We start from the raw sequence: 12,071 nt of genomic DNA on the forward strand, positions 1-12,071 counted from the left end.
GACATATAAATTCACTAAATTCCCGTTACCATCTTAATATGAGACTGTTTGTTTGGTTTGATTGTAAATATAAAATACATACAAGCAGGACTCTGTGAATGAGTCGTAGAGTGTGGGAGAGTTGGGGACGTCAAGACAGAGCTGGACAGACTGACGGATAGAGAGTGACTCTGAGTGACACCTGCAGAGGGCTGCTAATCCCAAAGTAAAGTAGATTACTGTAGCAGCCTGGTGCTCCCTCCCAGTCTGTCTGGGGGAAATGGAGCTGCCATAAGCTGCTAAGTTGCTGTGGGCTGAGAAACTGCTGGCTGTGTTGCTGTGTTGACCAGAATGCTGCTCGATATCACTCGGCTCCACTCTGAACTCCTCAACTCGTCTTCAACCCATCTGTCATCTCCTACGCGTCTCTTAACCTGCTCTGCTGAGTCCTGCTGTCGCACCAGGTCTGTGTGTGGCGCCTGCCACTCTGATCTGATCTGTGTATACATGCCCTTGAAGTACGACATAGAAACCGATAATGATGGTAATGATAGTATACTAGATCATAATAGTAAATAAATAAAGTTGATAATAGTGAGCACTCTTGTCCTTTTTCAAAAATACATCCAATAAAACTATCAAGTATTCAAAAACTTCCACAAAGGGCAGCTTTTTTTGTCATGCCCACATTGATGAACCTGCTTTAGCATTAATTTTCTTTTTGCTAACATGCTGTGGAATATATAGTATCGTGCTAGCTGATAATCAGCATTTAACATGAAGCGCAACAATACCACTTGTATCTTTTTTGTGTAGTTTCATAACAACAGTACAATGCAACACAATTTTGTTATAAAATGGACAAAATCTGTAAGCTTATATCATTCATATATATATTCATATATATAATTCAGAAAAACTCTTTTTAAGCTGATTTTTCTTGTCTTAAAGGGACATGTTGAGATTTTGACCACAAGTAGCGCTGTGGAGCAGTGTTTTGATGAGTGGGTAGATGTTATGCCTGAGCACATCGACAAACGTGACAGCTTTCAACTTTGCAAATGTTACGCCTACAGGAAACACACAATGCTTTTGTGAGAAACTTTGAAAAAGAAACTCAGCAGGTCATTTTTGAATTTGAAACCTCAGACAGCTTCATTGTCATTTGTTTGGTTTTGATCTTCACTTTGCGACATGTGGCCATATGACCATAAAAGATAGTTGGCCCTGGCAGTCTTCAGCTGTATGAGAGATGCTGCAGGTGTTCCAGCCTTGAATTATGGGTAGAAATCATATTTCATTATGATATGTTTGGCCGAGTAAGACATAATCCCAGAGAAATGTTGACTCTGAGTTAGACAGATGAAAACAACACATACATTGAAAAAATAAGAGCTCTCTGTGGGCGATGGCAGCACTGTCTTGACACAGTATGGCAGAACAACAGAGTGCATGTCATCTCGTGTGACAAGGCTAATGTCACATTTTGTAAATGGGTCTATTTGCACAGCGTGATATACGGTAAATGGAAAATATGGAACCCGGGGTTGATGGGAACTTGAAATGCTGCTTAGCAGACAGATTTTATGATCCACTGTGACACAGCACCGTGAAAAAGATGAAAGGAAAAGCAGTAAGGAAACTAAAAGTGTGTTTTGTAAGAACACATGTGTCTCCATGTGCCTACTTCTATTGTGAATTTGCAGTGCAGTCCTAATGGCTCAGTATCTGTGTATGTCTGTGTGTATCTGGTTTATTGATGACAGACAACCATATAGTCTACGTATCTGACTGACCTTTCACCTTTGGCCCTGGCCTGGACAGACACATCCAGGATGAAGACCTGACCATGTGGAGTGAACTCTGGGTACTTTTCACTGTGAATAGGTCCTAAACATAATTTCCAAAAAGTTCCACGTACAATAGCTGGGCGCTTTTTGAACCCATCAGCAACTGTAACAATAGTACTCAGGTTAGTGGTGATTTACACTCCCATACATTTTGCTGTACAAGAATGATTTTCTATAAGTGTGTGGTCAATTTGTTCATATCTTCTATGACTTTTTATAAACATGTTTCACAGTAGATAAAAGCAAATCTATTTTGCTCCATCAGTGTGATAGTGAACAACATACCCTTAAGCGTGCTTGCTGTTTCCTTTGCTCATATGTTCAGCAGCACGATTCTGTGTGTGTGTGTATGTGTTCATGTGTGCGAGTGTGTGTTTGTGTGGTTAGATATAAGGTATCTGTATCTCCACCGATGCTCTGTCTCCATTTTTCTATCTGATCGTCTGTCTGCCCGACTCTGACCTCATTTCTTGTTTTGAAGTCATGACTCAGATTGCGAAACAGTGGTTTATTCAGTAGAAAAACGTCTATTGCAAATCTTCTGCACAGATTTCATAATAGTAAAATAAAATGTGCTTGCGATGTGGTCTGCTTAAAACACACACCTAATGTATCAGGTGCAGACAAGAAGACTAGCAGATCTGCCTGCACTCCAATGGGATGATTAAGCGATGCTCAACATGTGTCAGTGGTTTGTAAGCTCCCACTTCCTCCTCAGAGTTCTCGGACTTTGATGTGAATGAATTTCACACAGTATGACACATGTATGTCATGTTGACAATAAAAAGTAGTCTAGACTGCGATAGAAAAACAAGTAAAAAATCTGTAAAACAGCATATCAGGGAGAGACTGCACTGTGGTAGAATCAGTTTTATGCTGTGGACACGTTTCTGTCCCTGTAGTAAGCTCAGTGTGTTGTGATATGGCAGGAATTTTATTGTTGCAGCACAAGCTAAATCTACAATGCAGCTTTTAGGTGACACTTCAGCCAGTAAAAGATTTACCAATTCTAGTTTAATACTACTGAGTCCTTAACTTGTCAACTGGTAGTGACTCACAGTATGTTTTGCGACACAGTTTTTCTGAACAGCACAAACTTTCTCATTAGCTTGGTCTCATTGAGCTTTTAAGCTAGTTTGTTTTAACGTTAACCCCAAAACCAAATGCGACTGTCAGAGCTGTTCTGTCTGTAGCTGTAATGAAATCAGCACTTTAAAGTAACAATCTTAAATCTGTTAAGATTCTCTGCACATGTTGTCCAGGTCCCTTTTAATTGAAGTATTTGGCCTTTTAAGACATTTAATTGACAAATGATACCGCAATGTAATAAAGGTCTGCAATCAGAGCTTCAATGTGTGTGCTTTTCTCGCTCTCTATAGGTGGGAGACGGCCATCTATCACACAGCGATCTGTGTGAGTGTGTGTGTTAATGATTTAGGGTCTCTGTGGGACACTGAGAGGAGGACTTGGCACGTGGCAACGAGAGGTCATCAGTGACAGACGCAGACCAGCAGATGTTGGGGAAAAGGGAGGAGGAGGGAAGGAGAAGGGAGGGCACAGAGAGGGGAGACACGAGCAGGAGGATTGGCAGTGGGAAAAATTGTAGGAGGGGAGGGGTGGCGAGGGAGGCGCTGGATTGATGGATGGATGAGCAGAGATAGAGGAGATGTAGAACACATAGAGAGGCAGGAAGAGGGTAGAGATGAAGGGCTGGAGGGAGTGGGAGGCAGAGAAGAGGAAGAGGGGAGGAAGGTGAGAAAGAGGCCATCGGGCAGCTATAAAAGAGCGCAGGAGAGGCATAAATTCAACTGAAATACATTTGAAACATCAGTTTTACACAAACTAAGACAGTGGTGAAAAGAAATATTTTTGAAAAAACAGGAAACAGTGGCCTATGACTGTCATGTGATCTCATGCTTCTTATTGTCATGTGAAGTATTCTTGAGAACTTTGACTTGCTGACACGCTCCATTTGTCAGACTTTGAAATAACAAACAACCCTTGAGAGACCCAACGATTCAGGAATTCAAAATTAAGGATTCAAGAGTCCCCACATGAGCAAGCATCAGATATTGTATTACGCAACAGTGGTAGGAAAAACCCCCCTTTAACGGGAAGAAACCTCGAACAGAACCAGGCTCAGAGGTGGGAGGCTTTCTGTCAGGGTCCGTGTTGGGTGGAGGTTGAACAGAGAGAGAGACAAAACAAACAGCAACCAATATACTAACAGCAATTATAGTACTGACAGTAGGAATATGACTAATAATTAGCAATATGGTAACATTGAAAAACATGACAGTAGTTAATATATGAATAATGATAGCATGACTAATATTGGTAAAAAGTGGCGGTGGCCGACGATCCGCAGCAGTGATACATGAAGCCAGAGAACCACATCAGGAGAACCAGGACCAGGATCCACAGGAACCTGAGAGATGAGAAGAGCACAGAAAGGCTCCAGGGAAGAAATCAAGTTAGTAACAGTCATTAAAGAGACATGAGGCGTAAGGATGGAGAGGAAGAGGAGGAGAGAGGGGCCCAGTGCATCATGGGGAGTCCCCCGGCTGTATCGGCCTGATAGTTGAAAGCTCTGCCTCCTGCACTACTTTTGAGGACTTTGGGAACCACCAGTAGGCCTGTATTCTGGGAGTACAGTGCTCTAGTGGGGTAGTATGGTACTATGAGTTCTTTAAGATATGATGGAGCCTGACCATTAAGAGCCTTGTAGGTAAGGAGAAGAGAAGCCTGTATGGGAGAAATATGATCTCTTCTCTTAGTTCTCCTCAGTACACGAGCAGCAGCGTTCTGGACCAGCCTGATAATAAGGAGCTGTAATAGTCCAACTTAGAAGTGACAAATGCGTGGACTCATTTTTCTGCATCATTCATAGACAAGATGGGCCTGATTTTAGCAATGTTGAGTAGATGGAAAAAGGCAGTCGTGGAAATATGTTTTATGTGGGAGTTAAAGGACAAATCCTGATCAAAGATAACTCCCAGATTCCTCACAGTGGAGCTGGAGGCCAGAGTAATGCCATCCAGAGAAGCTGTATTGTTAGAAAATGTGCCTCTAAGGTGTTTAGGGCCGAGCAGAATAACTTCATTTTTGTCTGAGTTTAACAGCAGAAAATTGCTGGTCATCCAGGACTTTATGTCCTTAAGGCAGATTTGGAGTTTAGTCAACTGATTGGATTCATCTGGCTTTATTGATAAGTATAATTGGGTATCATCTGCATAACATTGGAAATGCATAACAAAAGCTGAATATGAGTGTGAAATGCAATGCCGGCGCAGATGGAAAATGTTGCACATGTAAACATGGTCTGCATTAGTGAAGACATGGCCTTTTTATAATGAGAGAGTTATACGTTGTACAGAGAGTGGACATGATACCCAGTGACTGTGTAATTGAAGAGCCTGAAAGAGAGAGAAAACTGCATGTGTGCTGTACAAAGTGAGACTGTGACTCACTTACAGAGCTTTCCCATAATGAAACAAGACATGGAAAGGTTGTGTTTTAATGGAGAGAGAGGGAGAGAGAGAGAGAGAGAGACGGAAATGAAAGCAGCAGATCGCTGTCTGTCCCTCCTGCTGCCTCCATTTACCGTCATTGATTGTGCAGCAAGGCTGAATTAATGCCTACCTGCTGTACTCAGATGGCCAGCAGCTGTATCGATGTGTGTGTAAGAGGCAAAGGAGTGTAGTGTCTGTGTGTTTCAGTGAGCCTTTCCTTTGTGCTCACACAGTATGGCAGCTGAATGTCCTTACAGGCAGAGAAAAAGAAGGACAACCCTCTGATATGAGGACATTTTTACCAGGCGTTGCTCCTTTATGGGGCTCTTAGAGGGTGAGGACTGGGGTTTATTGTAAGAGGTAGAATTAAGAGTAGGGTTTTGGCTCTGATAGAACTTAAAGTATTAGATATTATTATGCTATCATATATTTTATGAAAATAACAAAATGTCTTCAATGCTACAGAGAGTTGTTTTTTTTAAACACACACATTTGATGAAAGCTCAAAAAATGTCGTAATACATCAACAGCAGATTCCAAAAAGGAGGCACAGGTCAATCATTCAGGAGTGGGAAAGCCATATCTGTATGCTAAATTTGAAGCTACAGCCAGCAGCCTGTTTACTTAGCTTAGCATAAAGACTGAAAACAGGGGGAAACCAGCATGGCCCAGTCCAAAGGTAACAAATCCTGCCTACCAGCACATGTAAAGCTCGCTACTTTTTGGGTGCATTGGCTTCCAGGAGTCTCTGATATGCCTGGAAAGCTCAAAGTAACATTGAGACACTAAGAAGTTACTGTGGCTGCCAAGAAATAGTCCCACAAATACAAATGGCGTCAATCTTCAGAAATTAATTTTTTTTCACTCCATTGTACAGTTTTACACACTAAAATGGGTGAGTGGTGGGATGGGGCTGCCACTTTGGAGCCCTTGGAGCAATTAGAGGTTCAGTGCACCGTTCCTGGAGGTGCTAAAATACTTGGTCGATGATACACACACAGGACACAACAAGATTGATTATCTGACTATTAAATCAATTTTGGGGGCAGGGAGATCAAATATTAAACTGATAAAAACAGATACTTCACTTGATCTTAACCAAACAACAGAGAAGTGATTGAGCAATTGAGCATATTTACCAAAATAATGAAGTCTTCCTTTTAAATTTTAAATGAAAGCTGTTTTAGTTAAGTATAATTGGGGTCCTCACAAGTACTAGAAAATGAATGTTAGAGTGTATTTGGGTCCTCTTATGAAAACAACAGCTGATCATTTGAGCCAATGTGTCCTTCATCAAGCCTCTTTCACTGTTACCTCGTCCAAACGGCCTGCACTCCTGTCGCTCTTTCTCTCAGCCATCTGTACTCAGTAATACACCATCTACTGTTTCTTTTTTTTTTTTTATTCTCCCTCCAACTGTCCTCACCCTTCACCCAGAGGCTGCACGTTTCTGACCCCTGTTCCTCCCACTTCCTTTCTTCTGTGCTCCTGTTATCTCCTTTCATCCATCCATACATCCATCCATCCATCCACTCGTCCGTCTGCCTGTCTAACCCTCCCTCTCTGTCGATCTTTCTCCCCTGGGCCGTGTGGACAGTTGGATGGCTTTGTGTTTGACACGTGTGTTGGCAGGAGGCAGCGCACGCATACACACGCACACATACACACCCTCAAATGCACGTGCACACACACTTCCAGTTTCTATTGTCAGTAAGCTGCTCAGCTGTGAGGCCCCCAGCCCTAATTCTCTGTGTGTGTGGTGAGGACAGGGCCCCCATTGTCCTGCAGATTAACTCTCTCTCTCTCACACACACACACACACACATACAATCTCTCTAGACCCCATGGGGTCCCTTAAGTGTGAATGTGCCTTGAGGCAGAAAATCAGGGGGCAATTTACAGCAGGGTCCATCAGAGAAGATGGGGGATGTACCTTTGGCTCAATCCTCCATTTGAAGCTTTAATGTGAAACTGTATCTTTGGTTTGATGGTGAATCTGAATCTGCTTACAAGTACAATAACTTAAGAATCTATAGAAATGTAGGCAACAATGTGCAGTTCACATATTGATATACATGAACACTGACTCATGGACACGGACTGAAACAGAAAATGGTGCAGAATGCATAAAAACAGTAAAATAGAGAGATTCTCTGCATATGTACTTTAACAGGGAATGTGTGTCCCCAGATGAATTTTAAATACAGTATGTTATTGATGTGATGCTGGACAACACCATCAATTCTGGTGATCACTGGTTTGAAGCAAAGCCTCCCAAATTAAAACCCAGAAAAGCCTCTAATCCAGCAGAACTAGGGGGATGAATTTATGGGTTTGTTTTACATACAAATTAAACTGCAAATTAGCAGCAGTATATGAGCTGAGCCCTCATATACTTAGAAATTCAACCTGTCTACAGCCACACTGTCTTTTAGGCTGATCAGTGCAGCATCGCCAGGTTGTGTCTCTTCACGATCTTACAGATTCAGACTTCCATGTTCCTTTCCTGACACTGGGAAGGAGCAACACTTAATTGGCCATTGTGATGAATTTCTGCAGCAAACAGGGTGACACAATAGAAGTGATAGGATTATAGCAATTAAAAAAGTGTATAAACAGCCAAGAATTGTAACTTATTGCCCATGCATACAACTGACTAAAAATACAAATAAAGCATCACTTTTTAGGTAAATCCTTATTTTACAGCAAATTCCTCAAACCACCGAACCTGGACTTGGCCTCACGGCAGCTTGGCTTTCATGGAAACATGGACGCAGATTCTTTGCCAGATTTCTAACCTCTCTTCAAAGCCCCCTCCACCCTACCTGTGTGTATTATGTTAAGTCTACAGTGACTGCTTACATTCAAAACCATTGACCTACATCGACTGCTGTCTAGAATAACAGCGAGTCAGTTAAGAGGTTGAGGTTAGTGTGTGTGCACATGTACGAGTGTGTGGGGCAAAGGTAACGCGTCTAACCCATAAGTCTGCTTCAGGTGTGTGTTTGTACAGATCTGCACATTTCCTCTTTTCCAACTCTCAGTCTGAATGAGGCCAATTGACTGGCTTTGACGTGTACACTCTGCGTGTGTGTGTTCTTGTGTTGGTGAACATTAGTGTTGAGTAGTTTTCAGCTTTGTAAATCAAAAATATATATTTATGTTTATCAGACGTACATGCCTATTTTACTTTTTCTAATATCTTAAAGAGTTCCTAAGTGTAGGTGAGTCCTACAGATGGTACAAATGAATTTAATTTAAAGCAAAAGTTCAACAGATTGTGAAATATGCTTATTTAACTTCTGGCAGTGAGTTAGACGAGAAGATCTAAAGCACGCATTGTCTGTTAAATATAAGGTCGTGACCGCCTTTTGCCTGGCGAGAAATAACACAGCGCCCTCATTCATTTAAATGAGGCCAGTACGGCGGTGGAGCAGAGGGGTCAGGCAAAACAAGGCAGGGTCGTCCATCCAGGACTTCCTGGATTGTATTTCATGTCTCACCAGTACCTGAAGCTACACACCCCCGCCGACCCCCACTAACCCCCACCAACGCAGCCCCTTCTGTTGTTTTATCTCAGGGCTGATTTTGGTCTGAATGCACGCTAAGGTTATTGCCAGCAGCTGGTTAGCTTTGCTTAGCACAAAGAGCGAAACATCAGAGCCTGACTCAAAATGACAAAATCCACCTCCCAGCTCCTCTAAAGCCCATTAATTAACACAATATGTCTTGTTTCTTTAATCTGTACAAAAACTGAGGTGTAGAAAACGACAACTCGCTGTTTTATTGAGGGTTATGTGCTGCAGTGTGTCTTCGCTCTCCTGGTGAAGAAATAGTTCAGCACATAATGTCTCTGTAAAACGACAAATTGTTGTTTTTCAGCTTGGTTTTGTAAAATTTAATCCAGCAGCTAGTTAGCTAAACAAAGCTCACCTGACTGTAGCTTCACATTTTAAAAACAGATGTGTGGTTTCACATCTTGTGCAACTCTTCACCAGAAAGTGAATAAGCGTATTTCCCATAATGTCAAAATATTCCTCAAAGTTAGAGATGTGCATTTGTGTTTGCGCGTGTGTTTATTGCTGCAGCTCCAAATTAAATGCATCCTCTTTGTTAATTGTAGGATCCTGAGAACAAAAACCAAGACAAAACTGTGATTCACCATCCCACAACTCTTTCTCACTGCATGTTACATTTGAATGCCTCCGCAGACGTGATGTAATGACATGGTAATGATATAGTGGGAACAGTGATGTTGTGGGGAGCTTGGTTCCCCGGTGGTCGCTGCAGCCCTGAGAAAAGGAAGTCCATACAGGAAGTGAGCTGGCTGGGCCTCAGTGCTGCATGACTGCAAACACTAGTCTGCCTCACCACTGCACATGGATGTGTATGTCAAAGTAAATGTGCACATGCTTGTACACACATACAGCTGCATGGGCATGTTGGTATGACTTGTTTTTAAATGCCACATGGAGGTGAAAAGTTCTAGGGGTGAAAAAAGAGAAAAGATGACCACATGTAAGAACAGTGTGTGAGCAGCGTACATGAGTACATTTTTTTTTTTTTTTTTTGAGCGTGCACGTGCTGCTCCGAACTCTTTTTCACCTCCCGGTTCTCTTTGTGAATAACTGATGTAGCTGTGGGAAAAAGGCTTCACAGCTAAAGGCAGATAAATGGACTTTGTCATCACATCACCTCAGAGCCAAGTTATGCAGTAATGTGCAGATGAGGGAAGATATAGAACGTGACGACAGGAAAGGACAGAGAGTAACAGAGCAGAACACTGCAGAATAGGTCATCACACAGACAGCGCTGAATGTAACGTGTCAACTACAGACATGTTAAGTCGGAATACATTGCACATTAATCTAACATTCCTCGTAATGACGACTTAGTTAGTTTCAGGATTTTATTACGAGTTTCATTCTTCTGTGATATTTGTGTTTTTGCTTCTCAGCTTTCCTCTACCTCACATATAGTTGTGGTAAACATGACGTGACATTTTTCACCTTGATGCCTAAAATGTGCACATGTGCCACTCATGGCATGTAGCCTGTGTGGCACGTGTAGGTGTGTGTGTGTGCGTGAGAACGTGTGTTAGTGTGTGCCTCGAACAGAAGGGTAGGCGGGGGTTGGTTTGGTTGGTTGGCTCGCTGTGAGCTCTTTGTAAGAAGGGGAGAGTCAGTCAGGGAGGGGGAGGGAGGGAGGTGAACCGGGTGTTTCTCTCAGCTGCCTGCCGGTCTGGTTGCTGTTGGTAACTTTGCTTGATGAGATCAGAGGGGATCGGCTTTCAGCCCTTCATCTCTCTCTCTCTCTCCATCTCTCCCTCTCTCCCTCTCTTTCTCTCTCTCTCTCTCCCTCCCTCTCCCTTTCGGAAAGACTGAAGTGGAACTGAAACTGGAGTGAGGCTCAAAGTCTGCTCGGAGCTGTAGTTGTCAGCCGAGAACATCGTAACGGGGCTACCGTGTAAACCTTCTTTGGAGTTGGAGCGCAAGTGTGTTGCGGGAAGGTGGGGAGGGGGGTGAGGAAGAAGTGATAGCCTCGGGACACATAAGCTCCAGGGAAGGAAAAGAGGGAGGGAACAAGGGAGGAGGAGGAGGGATAGGTGGGCAGCTCTCTGAGGAAAGAGGGAGTCTCTCTGTTTCTCCCTCAGTCAGACTTGCCGGCTGCTGGTCTCTTCTTCCTCCTGTCTGCTCGGGGTCTCTCTCTCTCTCTCTCTCTCTCTCTGGCTGGAGGAGTTTAGCTGTGTTTTGGCTGCCGTCTGGATCTGAACATGGACTCTGGCTGAACAGCTACACGCAGCGAGACATGACAAGAGCCACTGGAGATTCACTGTAAGCGGCTTGATCTGTTTTGCTGTCTACAAGGTGTAGTGTGGTGTGTCATCGCTGAGATATATGACTGGGATATTGTTGCTATTTCAGGACTGTGTGTGTGTGTTTATGGAAGAAATAGCGTTGCTGGTACGGCTGTATGCGATGTGGTGTGATAGTTTATATAGGGTTAAAAGTAGCTGTAAGTATGATCAGGTTTTTCATTGTGCTTCCATTGAACAAGATGAGCCCACACACTGCTGCTGCTGTTAACCTTCTGATGATATACTCAACATTTTGTTCTCCCGTGGATGCTACCATGCGCTCAGCCTCTCCTCCTCCCTCCCCCTCCTCCCCTTCTTGCTTATCTTCTGTTGCCTTTAATTCTCTTAATGGTCTCGAGGCCCCAGCTGGCTGGCTGGGATACCCCTGTGTGAGTGTGTGAGTGTGTGAGTGTGTGAGTGTGTGAGTGTGTGTGTGTGTGTGTGTGTGTGTGTGTCTGCTTTTGTTTTTTGTTGGGGAGAGATAGAGTTGAGAGTTCTGGGATAAGCTACTCTAGGATTTCCCCCGCTCACATACAATAATAGGATAGATCCTGCTTTCTATTTTTAAACACACTGTTTGTCTATATGTTACAAACACCCCTAATCTGACGCCTTGCTCCACGCTGCCTGCAGTAGCTTTTCTCACAGTATTGTGTTTAGTCTATGGATCAGGGTGGGAGGGTGTATTTGTGTGGTCCATCCTGGGATAGAGAGATAGCAGCTCTCCTTTCTGACTTTATCCCTTTGTTTTGTCAGCTGGTGACCTCTCTCTCTCTCTGTCTTTCTCTCCCTCTCTCTCTCTCCTCCATCTCTTCCATTGTTTGTGTTCTCTTTATTTCTGTAAAATCTATACAAGCCTTCCTCCACTGCAGC

The 12,071-nt window shown here is 43.2% G+C and overlaps 1 protein-coding gene and 1 pseudogene across 1 annotated transcript in view; one reads left to right on the forward strand and one right to left on the reverse strand.

Moving 5' to 3' along the window:
- Positions 1-6,286: 6,286 nt before the first annotated feature.
- On the reverse strand, positions 6,287-6,459 carry LOC139214913 (U2 spliceosomal RNA; annotated as a pseudogene).
- A 4,626-nt stretch (positions 6,460-11,085) lies between these two features.
- The window catches only part of LOC139214508 (SPRY domain-containing SOCS box protein 4-like), a 45,924-nt gene continuing 44,938 nt past the window's right edge, over positions 11,086-12,071 (forward strand). The window contains exon 1 of the mRNA XM_070845379.1: positions 11,086-11,175. The gene's annotated coding sequence lies outside the window, so the exon portion shown is untranslated. The remainder of the gene's footprint in view (positions 11,176-12,071) is intronic.

This window comes from Pempheris klunzingeri, chromosome 15 (genome assembly GCF_042242105.1).
Source record: "Pempheris klunzingeri isolate RE-2024b chromosome 15, fPemKlu1.hap1, whole genome shotgun sequence".
Classification (NCBI taxonomy): Eukaryota; Metazoa; Chordata; class Actinopteri; order Acropomatiformes; family Pempheridae; genus Pempheris; species Pempheris klunzingeri.